The 16,445-nt window shown below is 38.7% G+C and overlaps 1 protein-coding gene across 3 annotated transcripts in view; it reads left to right on the top strand.

The window, feature by feature from the left end:
- Positions 1 to 16,445, top strand: part of BMPR1B (bone morphogenetic protein receptor type 1B) — a 355,830-nt gene that overhangs the window by 260,099 nt on the left and 79,286 nt on the right. The window lies entirely within an intron of this gene.

Below are 16,445 nucleotides of genomic sequence, written 5' to 3'. Positions count from 1 at the left end.
GCCCAATATAGAACTTGAGTGAGGTTGTATCTGACATTTTATTTTCCTTTGTTATTTTTAAATTTTGGGGTTATAAATGCAACCTCTAATTAGTTTTGGATACATGGACTGTATTTCTGGAACATATCCTTGGCCTTTTTGTAAAAGACACAAAGAATCTTAATGGACCCTCAAGGAAATCATATGTTCTGAGGTATAAGCATTTGTAGGGGCATAGGCAGTTAATAGAGGAAACTTGCAATGGATTGGTGAAATATATGCTTACCAATGTTCCCTCTAATCTCTTCTATCCAAGTACAGATTTTTTCCATACATGTGAGAAATAAATTTTTATGTGCACCGAGTCATGAGTGATTGGGCACTGGTAGGCACAATGTATGACCTGTCCACCTCCCAGCTCACTGTGGGAGTGGAGCCCAAGCTCTAACCATTCTCTTGCATGGGTACCTGGAATGGGTGGGGGGGGTGGGGGAGAATGGGGTAGGGGAGAATCGTGACTCAGCAGAGGCTTTTTCATGTATGTTAATACTTGTGATGACGATACTTTGCACAGGAGCATGAGGGACTGGTGTATGTCTTCTCTGCATGGGGATGCACCATATCTGAAAGCCATGGAGAAATACTTTGCTGTGGGTGATCTGTTAATCAGTTTACAGAGAAACACTGGTGCTAAAATAACTTGCCTAGGGAAGTTGTGTCATCTCCAGCTTGGGAGATTTTTAATAGCAGGTTACATAAAAACTTCTCAAGGACTGTCTAGAATAGATATTTAATCCTGTCATAAGTACAAGGGAATGGACTAGATGTGCTTTCAAATTCCTGTCCGGTCCTGTGGTTCTATATGTTGGCAGTAGATCACCTCAGACCACAGTCTTAAGCACAGCTAACATTGTTTCCATGTCTGGCCAGATAAGGGTTGAATCCTCTCTTGACAGGTGATGCCCATGCAACATTTGTAGTGATTAAGTAATCTGCATGCTTAGTTTAGGGCATGTTCCTGTTTCAGTCCAGGTCACTTGTTGAGCGAGAGCAGCACTGCCCTTGGATATCGATCACTCAGTCTTTGTGCTCATTGCAGGAAATTCACTCACCTACTGATCTTCTATTTAATAGTCCAAGCCATGCCTGAATTAGACCCTGATGCATATTCTCCTTAATGAGTGCAAAGGTGCTGGCTCAGTTTTGCAAATTTCTATGGCATGGAGCCTGTTCTTGTATGTTGTAGCACCTTCCTGTCTTTATTTCTTGTACACTTGTGCAGCTAATGTTTAGACTTTACTGGGGTGTCTTCTTGTCATTTAAATATTGTATTGTCTCTCTCCAAAATAGTCATATCTAGATACACAAAGTTAGGCTCCTTAATAGAAATTTAATCACTTTATTTTCATCTCTTCTGAGCACTCACAAATTCTACATAGTCAATGACAGCTATTTATTTCTAATTAGTTGCCTAAATATGGATTTAAGACTTCAGTCTCCCAGGGGTGAAAATGGGCTCTTGTCCTTTAAATATGGAAGCAAAGGCTACTACAGTGATGAAAAGGGTCTTTTCTGTGGGCTAAGGTCTGTCCCCTGATCTTTAAAAATTTCAAAGATGACATGCTAGTTGGTAAATGAAGTTGTGAAACATATAATCTCAGGGTAGTTTATGGGGAGATATATTCTGAAGCAGTTTATAGAACTAGGGTATGGACAATAAAGATTTTACTTTTTTTGTATTGCAGTAGCCCTGCTCTTGCATCAGGGACCTGTTGTACTAGGCATTGTTCAGCTTCAGAACAATAAAAGCTTACAATCTTAAAAGTAACCTCTTTGCGGAGTTGCTCTTCACACAGGCATTCATGCCCTAGCTTTAATTTAAGTGGTTGGAAAGCAGAAATAGAAAAGCCAGGGCTGCATGGGCTGGTAATGTCCCAAGGTTCTTCTGAATGGACTTGCAGAGCCTGTGCTAATGCTTGTGCTGCCATATTTTCATTGATATGTTCATTTGTGCTCGCTAAATTAATGCTACCATGAGAGCATGCCTGTGTGAGTTGCAACAACACCTCCATTTGCAGCGTACACAGACCCTCAGTAAAACAGTTCTGCAGTTGGATGGTGTAAAGTTTTTCCCTGCGAGGTATTTCCTGAGGTTTTGTCCAGTCTAATCCAGAACATCTCAAGACATGGTGCTTCAGCTGCTTCCCTTGCAAAATTATCCTGTAATCTAAAAGGAATTACAGAATTCTTAGGAAGCTGCTCTGATCTGGGACCAAATTTTGCCCACGGTTGCTAATTTCAGAAGCAGTTGTGCCATGAATCTAATAGCAGACTTTGTTCCATCAGAATTACTGGCCAAAATGTCATTTTGAATAGGAGAGCAAAGTGGCTCATCAAATCAGATTGCAGAACTCGAGTATGTACTGTGTGTTCCTTGAAATTTAAAATTTGTACAAAAATGTTTCATAGAAGTATTTGGGAGAACATTTAAGCCTCAAGCATCTGCTTGGCAAGAATTTTTCATTTTTCAGAAAGTGACTTAGGAAGTGAATGCATTTGGTGTTTAAAAATTCAAGAATGTAAAACTAGCAACCAGCTGGCCTAATTGGACACCAAGAGGAAAAAATGCTTACTGAGCTGTATAAAGGGAAGTAAGAAGTTGTGCTGTGAAGGGAAAACTTATGAAAAGTCTTCTCCCTGAAAGAAGCTTTGTACTTTAGAGAAAGTGTGGGCCACCCAATAACTCTAAGAAAGCCTAGCTTATTATTACAGAATAAAAAAAAACAACCAAACTTGTTATAAGAAATAACTACAGTGGAAGCTGAGTTCTAAAGATATGCTGGAGGCTAATGTGTGGCTTTTTCACAAACCCCATGCTCAGAAGGCAATACATAGTTGAAGTGACACAGGAACAGACTGAAGAGCTGTTTGACTCTGGAGTTGCAAGCTGCCTTGTGGTTTTCTTTGCTCCGAGGGTATACCTTGCATCACTCCGGGAGGCACAGTGCATGACCCCTCCTCCTCCCAGCTCACTGTGTGAGTGGAGCTCAAGCTCTAACCACTCTTATGCCCACCTGCCTGGAATGGGCATGGGTGAGGGAGAATAGTGGCTCAGCAGAGGCTTTTTCATGTATTTTAATACTTGTGATGATGATACTTTGCACAGGAGCATGAGGGACGGATGGCTGACTTCTCTGCATGGGCATGCACCATATCTGAAAGACATGGATAAATTTATTGCATGGGGAGGTTTCTTTTAAAAACGAATTAAAATGAATTTAGTGTGTGCAAAAAGCGAGGGATTAAAGTCCGGGAAGCAGGTGTGTTGTAGACACTGGCGGTTCAAGCTTTACCCCTGCATTGTTCCCTGTTGGTAGACTTATCCCTGTGGTCTGAAGGGGACCACCTTTAGGACTGAGTGTTCTGTACTGCATGTGTGTTAAAGCTACAGAGATTTCCGGTAGGGAATCGGTTGTTAATTACAATAGCAATCTGGTGACTATATAAACCTGATGTAAAAAAATTCCTTGGTATAATTACTTGTCATGCAGTTCACTGCCCAAGGGTTTTAGCAAGCAGTGCCATACTTCAGTCTGATCCAAAAAACTCGTGTTCACCTGCTGGCCTAGATGTTGTCTGGCAAAGTTCCAGGCCTCCTTCTCCCAAAGTGTAATATTTGCTCATAGCAAGTGTATTGTAAAACTGCCCAGCTTCAAACCAAGAAACTCTTAGTCATGATATATAAGTTGACTTTGTTCAGTAACCTGAAAGCTGAAGGATGAATCAAGGAACATGAGTATAATTGGTCCCTGGAATATATTGCTTTAGAAGTAGATATGCAGTATATTTATATGACATGCATTTAAATTAATAATTTTAAAGTGTAAAATGATCCTGGTTACCATATGGCAAAATGTACTGGAAGTTTGAACAGTTAAAGCTGACACAGCTGTTTAATGCATAGCCATGATTGTGTGTATAAGAGTTTTATACTACAGCTATTATGTGGCATTCCCAGCTATTAATCTCCAGTTATTAATCGGCAATAAAAGCAACTTGTGGTGAGCATCACAGATGCTCGAAATTTGATCTCCATTGCACTTAACCAGGGGGTGGAGGAGGAAATGGCAAAATTTTTGCATCTCAATTTCTTTTTCTCTTTGTCTTTTTCTTTTTCTTCATCTTCCTTCCTTCAAACATAGATGTTATCCTGAAAAACAATTCAGAGAAGACAATACAGAGGCCTACATGTGGGGTTTTTTTCTTTTTCTTAAGGAAAATATCCACATGAAACATAACTTGAATGTACAAGAGTTGATATTAAGACTAAAAAATTCAATATGTCTAGTCTGAAATATGTTAATTAAACCAATTAATATAATGCCTGCTATTTTGTGCTTGTTTCTAACTACTGTATTTGGATATTCTACTTTAAGTGGGATGACAAAGGTTGGTTTAATTTAGAGACAAATTTAGGGTTTGTGAAATGAATTCATTGCTAGATCTGTTTAAGTTTATGAACTTTGGGTACATCTATACTTGAATAAAAGATCTGAGACACAGCTGCGGGTGGCCTGGGTCTGTTGGCTTGGCTTGGTAGGCCTGTGGAGCTCGAAAGTTCTATTGACCTGCATTTTGCTACCTTTGCCCCTTGTGGGATCTCAAGAGTTGAGACTCCAGCCTGAACCCATACATCAATACAGGAATTTTACAGCCTTGCAACCTGAGTCCTGTGAGTCCAAGTCAGCTGATCCAGGCTAGATGCTGGTGTTTAATTGCTGTGTAGACATACTTTAAGGCCAGAAGAGACTAGTTCTTCCACTGAGTAGCTGTGGGACTTCGGAGAATTCGCATAGGCTGTGTCTACACTTGCAATCCTCTTTCAAAAGAGGAATGCAAATGAGGGAAAACAAAAATGCAAATGAGGCACTTATTTATATAGTTTGTGCTTTATTTGCATAATCTCTTTTTGGAAGATATTCTTTTGAGAGAAAAAAGCAGTGTAGGTGGGGCTTTATTTTGTTTCAGGAAGAAGGGTCCTTTCGAAAATGGGGCTTATTTTTGAAAGAGCCCTGTCTACACTGCTTGTTTTCTTTCGAAAGAATGTCTTCCAAAAAGAGATAATGCAAATGAAGCATGCTATATGTAAATCAGTGCCTCATTTGCATTTGTTTTTTGAAAGAGGAATGCCAGTATAGATACAGCCATAATATCTCTCTCCTTCCTACAGGTACTATGGGGCTTAATTCAAGTTTGCAGCATAATTGTAAATTTTTGAATGAAGGCTGCAATAAAGTGAAAAATATGGTTATAATTAATGGTTACCATTTAACTTCTCAGTTTAGAAATTTTTCTTTGGGTAGAAACATATAACCATGTTGATCGTTGTAAGTCTGTCATTTGTGTCAGAAGGCCATTTTACTCTTACCTAGATGAAGTGACCTCAGGGTGAGATCACAGCTTTATTTCCCATGTATGTTGTGCTAATGGTAAAACGGGGACTTACTGCATTCCTGGTCACAGTGTGGGGATTCTACTGATGTATTGGAGCCCCGTTATGATAAAAAGCTTCCCATATAGTGCACATTATGAGGAAGGGGCAGGTCAGAATACTCAGCACTATAGCCGTGGAGTATTGGCAGTGAAGCATGACAGTGAGCCTCCCAGCCCAGGTCAGCAGTCTTGGGTTTGCACTAGTGCTCTAATAATAGCTTTATGGATGTCTGGGGATGAAGTTGTGGACTGTACAGAGGGAGGTTGACTTCAGAGCCTGAATTCCAGCCTGGGCCAATGCTTGAAAGCACTCTCTGTAAAGCTATTTTTAGAGCATTAACCCCAGGCTTTGCACACCCAAGTCTGTCGGTCTGGGCTGACAGGAATGCTGACTTCAGCTTTGAAGAGCTAGTCTTGATGGCTGTGAGAACTCGTGTTAAATTGGACTAGCCTTGTGGCTGACCTAATTCATTCCAGGTGCTGGTTCAGCCCAACATAAAGAGAGGAGGAAGCTTGCTTAGGCCTTGTCTATACTACTGCAGGCTGTTGACTTAATTCATTCAGCTTCAGTTATGTGAATAATGTAGCTGAAGTTGGCGTATTTTGGTCTGCTGACCATGGTAGGTCGACAGCTGAAACTCTTCTGTCCACTCTGCTTACGCTTCTCATTTTGTTGGCATATCCGAGTCAATGGGAGGGTGCTCAGCATTCAGTTTATCACAAGTCTATATGGGATGTGATAAATTGACCCTCACTGATCGATCCAGCAGGTGGTGAAGACATGCCCTTAGACTGAACATACTTTGCCTTCCCTGCTCTCTGTTGTCCTGAGCATGGGCATAGCACCACTGAGTGTCCAGCCCTCCGTTATATGGTCTTGCCTGAGGCAGGATGCTGAATAGGAAGCCCAAGGTCATGATGCAGTATGGCAAAGTCTACATTCATACAAGTTCAACTCGAAACTACATTTGGTAGCAATCTGCGGTTTAAACATAAAACATTACAGTGGACTAAAACTGGATATGCACATTGAGTAGTTTAACAAATAGGTTAATTTTAACACAAAAAACTGTATGAAGATTTAAGATTTTTGCTCTTTAAAGGCCAATGTTTCATGTGACCTCTGAATTTTTATACTTTAGCACAAGTAAATTGATGAATAAACGGGAGATTTACATTCTCTACAGTTGTAAGTGCAAACACAGAATTTTGGTTAAGGTCACTTAAAATGTGACCTTTAACCATTATTAGAATTTCTGTATATACTCTTGATCTTTCTTGGTAATTCTGCTGTAAATATCCATGAAGACCTTCCACAAGGTATTTAAGCACATACGTAACTTTAAGTCTGTAAATAGTCCCACTGTAAGCAAGAGGATTACTCACTTATTAAGCTTTTTTTGTGAAATGGAGTCTTAGCGTTCATTAAAAGTAATAGGAATAGTGCGTACTACTGCTTATCAAGAGCACAATACAGTCATGTCTTTGCTGAAAGAAACCAAATTAGTGTCCTTTCTGGCTTTTATTCATACCTGTACAGTGCATTTCAGTATTCAGCCTTGCAACTACAAAGCATCATTTTGATTGCTGTAACATATTAGTTGTACTGCAGAGCTAGGCATGATATTGTGAAAATAGCTCTGATGGTGTATCAGCAATTTATTATTGTGCCTCCATTGTAAAATGTTAATGCAAGTATAAGGAAAATGTGCAGTATGAATACATATTCTTACTGTGTGGAATCCTGTTACCCTATTGTCTTGGCAGTATATATAGCTGTGTCTACACTTGCATTCCACTTTTGAAAGATGTATACAAATGAAGGAAATAAAAATGCAAATGATGCACTGATTTACATATTGGCACCTCATTTGCATGATCTCTTCAAAAGTGCTTCTTTCAAAAGAAAAAAAGTAGTGTAGATGGGGCTCTTTCGAAAATAAACCCCATCTTTGAACAGTAACAGAGAGAAAGCCGTGCTAGTCTATATACTATCAAAGCAAAAAAGCAGTAAAGTAGTACTTTATTTTGTTAGTCTTTAAAGTGCTACTTTACTGCTTTTTTGTTCCCATCTTTGAAAGAACTCTTCTTCCTATTTTGTTTCAGGAAGAAGGAGTCTTTCAAAGATGAAGTTTATTTTTGAAAGATCCCCATCTACGCTGTTTTTTTATGTCAAAAGAAGCTATTCCAAAAAGAGATTATGCAAATGAGGTTCCAGATATGTAAATCAGTGCTTTATTTGCATTTTTAACTTCCCTTATTTGCATGCCTCTTTGGAAAGAGGAATACAAGTGTAGACACAGCCTATGTGTGCTATTCTTACTACATAAACATTACATCAAAAGGAAATTAAATATTTGTACCTTTTTTGTAAAAGATATTTGGAAAATACAGAGTATATTGCCTACTGTAATTGTTGATATAAATTGCTGACTTCTTTTGGGAGAAAACTGTGTAGTTGTTCTATTGGCCAGGGTCATGTATTATTATAGTTTTGGTTTGGTATTTACGTATTTCTAGTTTCCTGAGGTCAGGGGTCTGTTAGTTTCTGTTAAAAAAAATAGTACAGGACTGGCAGCCCTGGAAACTGCTGCCCTCTGTCAATCCACAAAATAGGAAGAATATTAGCTCTATCAGTGCACTTTTAACCACACTGCCTGTTTAATATTCCTTAATACAAAGGGTCACTTATAGGTGAGAGAATAGGTCTGTTTACATTCCCCCTTTCAATCCTCATTTTTTGCTTGATGTCATCTAATTTTTTTAATAAAACTGCACTCACTGTCCATTCTTGAACCACTTGGACATTTACACCAGGCAAACTTCTCAAAATAACAGATTTCTAAATAGCCACAAAAATTAACTCCCCAAGAATAACATCAGCTGCTGTTATGTTTGGGGATTTAATCTTTGCAGGTATTTTAAGTCAGTTCAGCTAGAACTGACGCACAAATCTGAATGAAGAAATAACCAGCATTCACTGAAGGTGAAAAATTCTGAGTTCTGTCAGTCCAGTAAAGGAACTGAATTGTATCACTGAAGACATAGCAAGAATGTAAAGAATACATATCTGGGTTAAACTATCATTCTACCTCACTGATAACATGTCATATAGGTAGAAAGGATGAGCTGACATAGGTAGGACTCAGACCATGTAGATCTGTCAGTTGTTCTGTAGGCCTTTCATGTGATCATTTACTATTTGTAAACTGACTAATACTATCAGCCTTGCCTGAAATAGGCCACCATTAAGCAACTGGGTGGTAGATTACTGATTTTTGAAAAGTTGATCTAAAGTTAAAAAGGTCCTATGTATAATTATCTCTTCTCTAAGCTGTTGTATTTAAATTTTTTTTTTTCATGTTTGACATTGTACCTTTTCCCAATATTCTCTTTTGGTTGCATGGGCGTTTTGAGGAAGTCACTTAATGAAAATGGCATGGCCTTTGAAGAAGAGAGCATCTGAAAGTCAAGTGTGTGGATTTTGATCAGATTAGCAGTTTAACTAATGAGCCCTTTTATTTACAGTAATTCATTCTTCATTCCGTTAATACTGGATGCCAAATGTACAGTATTGTATCATGACTATTCACTTATGTGATTTTGACTTTTTGCCAGTCCTCAAAATACTACAGTTTTGTGCAAAAAGAGGGTGGGAGCTATGCATAAAATTTCATTTATGCATCTGTTTAGAAACATTTGATGTACTGGAATCAGAATCTGTATTTCTGATTGTTGTTTCTGGAATGCATGCTTTGAATAAAAGCTAATCTGGTTTCATGAAACATAAGCATTTCAGAAACTCATGTGAATCTGAGTGCTATAACCTAACCTATTTGAGTGAAAAATGTGGCTTCCTGTCGTCCTTTGAAAGAAGTGTTTTTCAGGCTTATTGACAGGAACCCTACAAATTTAGTTTTCATAAATATTTCATCTCTATCTTATGCTCAATTTAATGTATTGGAGCCGTACAATATAGGATACATCTGGTATTCTGCTTAAACCCAGATTTCAGCTGGGTTTCATTTGCAAGAGGTTGCTAACAAAAATTGTGTTTCTTGTCAACAGCCAAATTGTAGTTGGTTGGTTTGGTGGATTTGCAGTAGCATTGGGAGATGCAGCATATAAGGTTTAGGAGCAAGTGCGTCAATCTCCCCCTCTCTCTGACTGGATTGATGAAATTCAAGCTTTTACTGGAGCATGTTGTACTGTGCCTGGGAAACATGAGCAATATATAGCTGCTTTTTGGCTCCTCCTCTTGACCAGTAAAGGTAGCAGTAAAGTCGGTCTGCCTTCATAGTGGCCACCTGTTGGATTTGTGGAAGAAAATGATGCATGGTGGATTAACAGATAAATCTTTAGTAAGTAACTCATTTGTACTAGCCTTCACAGGGACCTTGGCCAGAAAGAGAGATCTCTACAATACCTAGTTTGCCATTCTTCTTAGCTAACTTTGTACAACAGTGTCCATAATTAACAAAACCTTCATTTACAGAAATGCATAAACAGTATGATTCTATTTTCTATGCAGTATTTAAAAATGAAGTTACTTTTGTGTTATAACTGAAAACATTTCATAAAGAAATAAAAGTATTGATGTCCTCTTAAGTTTTCTTCCCAGTATTGGCTTCTGCTTGATTTTATCATTTTTCTCTTTGCCCAGATGGATACTCCTACCCTGCTTATAATGTGGTTGAAGTTATCGATTTGTTAGTATGCAGTAGTTACACAGCATCTTCATGCAGAGCCGTAGCATCTGGCATCTGATTGATGCAGCAGGGTTCTCCGAAGGTCACTGAGTTTGCTATTTTGCTAGATTGATTTAACCTCCTATTTCCTTCATAAAGGGATACAGCGATTTCTTAGCATTTGCTCTGGTTTAGTCCATCACAATGCAAGTAAGCTGCTGGAAGCTGAATCTAAATAAATCTGCGTAAATCTGTTACGCTTTTAAGTCGAAATGCACATTTTGTCTAAATTGGTATCACATTAGTCTACTGAAGTGTTTCCCACAGTGTGGTAAACATACCACTTGTGGTAGGTGAACAGATTTCAAGGGGTACATGGCAGAAAATAAATGACTAAAAATCAGGAGATAAGCACTAGGGTGGTATTGAGAGAGTGGGTACTCCAGATAGGCTGAATTCCCAAAAGAGGTGTGCAAATATTTTAAGTTTGGGAAACACTGGTCTACTGCTTCCTGTGTGATAGGGGAAGAGATAAAATCTGAGTGCTACTGAACAAATTATCTTCTTTCTTTTTTAAAAGAAAAAAATGCCAGTGAAGCATATTTTGACACACATTGAATGGATGAGGTGACCTGTTGAAAGTTACCCATTTGAAATATTCAGGGTCTCAGACACAGCAAAAGTGCTTCCCAACTTTTAAAATGTTTTCTAATAGAATTAGTTTTTGAATGAGTTTTAGTGTCAAGGTGATTTAGCATTTTGTTCAGGGTCAGTTTTTGAAGAGGTTGACTGGAATCTCTTTATAGTCACAAGTTTTGCTAGTTGTTAAATGGTCTTTGAATTCTTTTGAGAATAAATGGCCATTTAAAATATTATTTGCATTATTTCTGTGTCCTGGGCTGCATTACATTACCAAATGTGTGCACTGAGAAGCAGTGGCAATTAGGAGTTAGGGAGGTAACAGTTCACAGTAATTTCTGCAGGGATTTTCATTATGTACTCATCCAGTACTTCAGAAGGTTTTAACATTTCTTGTATTTGAAAAGAAGGAGAGAGTGCATGAAGGCAGCCGTCTCCTTCATATCAGGACTTCTCTCCTGCAAATTAGAGTAGTGTAGTTGTAGCTTTGTAGTTATAGTTGTACTGCCATCTTTCCAGCAAGCAAAATGTGGGTTGAACTGGGGACCTTCAGAGTGAAAGGCATGAACTGCTGCATCTTGAGTGTAAAAGGCAAAGCTCTGCAGCTGAAGGGTTGCAACAGCTTTTACCCTCTGTGGATTGCACAGACAGGAACCTATAAGCAATCAGTTTATACTATGCTTCCAGTTGTCACAGTATTTTGTTTTTAATGAATATTGGAGCTATAGGGTTACATGCATCTCATCTTTCATTAAAAACAGTGTCCTGCTCCAATGATGAGAAATACTTGGAAATGGGAACAAAGTGTCCTTTAAAGACCTCAAAACCAGAAGGCAACCCCTCCCTGCCTCCACGCACCAGTATACATATTTTCTACCAATTCATAAGTGTTTGGTCCATTTTCAGGAGATGGGAGACAGAGTGGATTCATGATCTCTGAACATTTGGGTTTTGCAATATTGATAATGCTTTATTGTTAATCAAAATAAAAACGGTTCAGACTTCACCCGGTTATGGTTATCCCTTGTTAGTGTTCAACAAGTTAGGGGAGAATTTTCAAATAGCTTCAGTAGTAGCAAATGTCCGAGAGTGACAATGAGACTTGTGCTTCCAAGTCAGTTTGGCTTTTCCAAAAATTTTCCCCTTACAGACAAGCATGGTGCTTCCACCTGTCCTGCTTCACCCCCGGCTGCTTTCTTCTTTACTATAATGAATGTATAGAAGTTTAATTTTATGCAAGATGTACACAAAGAAGAATGGACTTAGTGACCTTACACTGTAGATCTTTGCTACTTCTGATTTTGCATTCTTCATGCAGGTAATTTGATATGTGTTTTGAAAGCCAGTAATGCATTTGGATTGGCCAGAGAGTACGATATATTTTAGTTTATAATACATTTGAGGAAAAATAGAGAGATACTGTCATGTCCACTTTGGCCTAAATTTAGATTTTGTAAACTGAATCCTAAAATCACTGAAACATTGTATGACCCTTTTTTTGGGAGGGATGAGGGGAAATTCCAAAGGGAACATGTTTCTTTAAAAAAAAATAGAAAAACAGTACCCCACACATTTTTCTACCAATCCTGGATGTACTGGATGATGATTTGTAAAGTATACAGCTAAAGTCTCTGAATAATTCTGTTTTTATTAGTTGTCTTTACAGCCCCAAACAGGTTTCTAGTAAAAGCCCTTTACTTGAGTTTTATACAAATACTGAGCCATGATTCTACAAGCATGAACACAGTTAAAATGCAGTAAAATACCGTGTTGTTCCTTTGGTGCCAAAAATAACTCTGCTTATTATTTTAGGTGCTAAAGGGAAGACGACAGGCAGTGTTGGTGGGCATGGGAAGGACAACAAAATTCTGTTGCTAAAACAAATTTGTTTAAATAGAAAAGTAACCTTCTGTTTTCCCACAAATATTGTAAAATGAAAGTGGTTAATTTGTAAATTCCCCCAACTACATAGAATGCAAACAAGAAATGTTGCCTGCTGTTCTAAAACCCTACATAGCAGAGTTTGCTGAGGAAGAGCTCTGGCACTTTTATATTTTATTTCGTAATGCTAAAAGTACACTCTTAATTGTCCCTTCTCTTTGTAGAGTACCAACAGGTATTTAATGTTTTTATCTATTTATTTATTTTAGTAAATTGTATTTGGATCCAACAGATTTAGACAGCTGGGTTTCAGTTCAGGGTTGTACACTGGGTGTAGGCATGCGTATGAACATTTGACAAGTGAATTTAGATAGTAAATTACTGTAGATGGTGTGCTATTTTCAAGGCCTCTCCAAACTATACATTACTTCTGATGGAGTGCAAGTCCCGTCTTTGGATTTGAACAGCTGTGGGAGCGTGTTGTCTTTGATTCTGTGGTTTAGTTTTGAGTATTGTGTTTGATGCTGAATGGTTTTAAGAGCTAATTAAAGTGGCAGATGAATGCTTTACAGCAATTTGTGCTTATGAAACTGTTAGCTAAAGAGGCAATTTTTTTCTTTATATCAAGTTTAAAAATTTCCTTGTGTTTTGTGCTCCTGTAGCTTCAAATATGTTATTGCTTTCAGTATGAGACAGTGTTAAAAAGAGATTAAAAGGAGGAAAAGGAACTATCAGGCATGTTATTGCAACCATTTTCAATCAAGAATCAAATATCATAAGTCAGCTGATGTTAATGTTTTTCAAATTTTGCCTGCCTGTTCATTGTTAACATTCTCTGTATTGACAGAGAACAACCTTTATCCATGGAAACAAATCTTATTGGCTCACTTCTTGAATTCATGAATTTCTGCTTTAGCTCCTCTAGTGACCTTGCAATGATGCTCTTGTGGTTAAGTCATTGGAGGGAGAGTTGGGAGCCCTAGGTTTAATCTGTAGCTCTGCCACCAACTTCCTGCATTTCTTTATGAAAGTCTGTCTCTCTGTGCTTCAGGTCCACAACTATAAACTGGAGCAAATAAAGCCTGAACTCATAGGATTATTGTGAGATAAATCAATTATGTGACACTCACATACCCTAGTGATAAAGTCCATGCCAAAATAGACACTCAACTTCGAAGTTGTTTATTTTGAAATTGTACTTTGAAGTAAGCAACTTTAAAGTTATTTTTGTAGTGTAGACACAGCCTATGAGTGACAAGGAATGTGCCACCTTCCTAGGTAAGCCAAATTTTAATTAACTATTTACTAGTACACACACATAAACTGTGTTGACAGAACCTGATTCAGGTTAAAAAGTCAAACACTCAAAAGTTAGGAAATGTCTATGTGACATGTCAGTTTTCCTCCTTTATGTGTATGTTATATGATCATGTACTGTTTTTTTCACAGCAACCATTCAGTGTACATAATAGATGGAGTGTACTTAGCGAGCAGTTACTCAATATTCTGCTTTCTCCTCATTGTTCAGTGTGTGGCTCTCAACCTTATTTTCTCCCCACTTTTGAAACAATGCTCTGAAGACCAAATTGCCTCAGGGGCATTCTATGATATTCACCACTATAATGATCATGAACCTTCATTTATCTTTACCACTACCCAGATGCACAGAGAGGTGAAGTTTAAAAAAACTATTCACTTATTTGGATGCCCACTTTGGGGCACATAGGGCCTGATATATTAAGCTACTTTGTATAGGTTGGACCTCCATGATCCAACACCATTTGGACCTGACTGATCCCAAACCAGGGAGTTTGCCAGACCAGGGGAGGTCAATGCCAGACTCTTTTCTGCCAGCATCTGGGTTCTGCTCCTGGCCATGGGGCTCTGCTCACCACCCCACCCTGGTTTCCAGTCCTGGCCCCCACTCATCTGATTCTGGTCCCACTCCACGCTGCCAGGCTCTGCTCCAATCTGCCAGGCTCTGCTACTGGACCTGGTCCTTGGCTGGACTCCAGCCTTCATCCCTAACCACCAGGTTCCAGCCCTTACTGCCACTGCTCCCAGTTGCTCTCCCAGTTCTCTGGTCTGACAACACCCATGGTCCTGCTGCACCAATTTGTTTTCATGCGTGTCCATGTCCCAGTCCCAGAGCACCTACGGGATCCCTAGCAATGCTGGACTGTGGATGCTGCTGGACCAGAGTACCCCTGAATAGAGAGGTCCAACCTGTATTATGAAACCCTTAGTAACATTCAGAGTACAGCTCCCAAGAATTCAGTTGCATCTTTGAGCACTCAAACTTCTCAAGCAGAGTGAACTGTCTAAAGTTGGGCACTTAAAAAATTGAGCGACACAATTAGTGACTACCTATGAAAAGTTCATGTAATTTTACTAGACTCATACATGCACTAAGAGGCAGGGGTGGAATCCATTTCTGCAGGGCAGTATACAACTGCCTTAACCATGAGACCGTGATTTCTCTTCCGATAATCCCCTGCCTCATTTAATACACACTTTTTCCAATTTTCCACAACAAAAGGGACAGGTAGCTTCCTTTACTAACACAGTCAGACTCATCCCTGTAGAAGGCCAATTGCGTCCACTGAATGAGATAAGGGACTCAAGGAAAAAATAATGTGCAATCATTTAATTGAAGACGGTATCTAATGGAGTCACACAAGTGGACCAAATTACAGAGGAACAGTAATTTTTTAAAGAACACATTGCTTGAATTTCTTAACCTCAATCAGACAACATACCAGCCCTACCAATTGCAGTGTATTTAATAGCTGTATACTTAGATTTGGTGATTTATTTTAATTTATTTAAAGAAATTTCCCTTTGTCATGTACCTTGAAAAATCTGTTCATGTCTGCATATGTCATTACAGTAGTAGTAATTTGAGCTACATGGAAATGTGTGCACTACACGCCCAAGATCTGAGTTTGACCCTAAATAAATAATGCCAGGTTTTGCAAAGGTTGAAGATAAGCCTCAGAACACTGCATAAAACTGTCTTGTGATGTTGGAAGCACCAGTGTGTGGTTAAGGGCCCAGTCCCAAGGTCCTAAATGCCTTCCTGTCAGTGAGAGTTGAGGCCGCTGAGTGTCTCACATAGTCAGGCTGTCAGATGGATGTTTTCTTTTTCTAGGCCTCTTAAGACCTCAATAATGACTCATTTGTTTTACTAGAGACTTCTGACTTTGATTTATGTTGCAGAATAGAAAAAAAACTACTTTTTGGTGTCAGGGAGGATGCAAAATCAGGATTAGACAAATTTCCTATCTGTACAATGTTTTTAACTGTGCTAGATAAGGAAAAATCTCTGTCTGCTGTTCCTAACCCTCTAGTCTCTGATTTTGTGTAAGGAATTTGGAGTTCAACAAAACATGGTCTCTTCCTGTCAGCAGCTAAGGGAATGTGGATTAAATTCTCTAAACAAAGCCTAGGACTGCTGTCAGATCTCTTTCTTCAGAAAGATTCCAAAAACAGCATAATCAAAATGCAGGTTTTAGGATAAGTGCTCTGACAAAACACGTGTTTGTTCTTCCCAACGCATAAGCTTGAATTGCAGCATCCTTCCTGTAACGCTCTCCAACAGATTATCAGAAGTTAACTATTTGAAATGGTCACCGAAAACCCTTTAAACATGTACTGAAAGGCAATTCAAGATATTTTTGCAAAGCTCAAAACACATTGTGTCTGATTCCTTTAACTCTGTCAGGGAAACAAATGTTCCTTGGTTACATAGATTGACGTTACCAG

This window comes from Carettochelys insculpta, chromosome 4 (assembly GCF_033958435.1).
Source record: "Carettochelys insculpta isolate YL-2023 chromosome 4, ASM3395843v1, whole genome shotgun sequence".
Taxonomy (NCBI): Eukaryota; Metazoa; Chordata; order Testudines; family Carettochelyidae; genus Carettochelys; species Carettochelys insculpta.
This window is presented reverse-complemented; position numbering and strand designations above follow the sequence as displayed.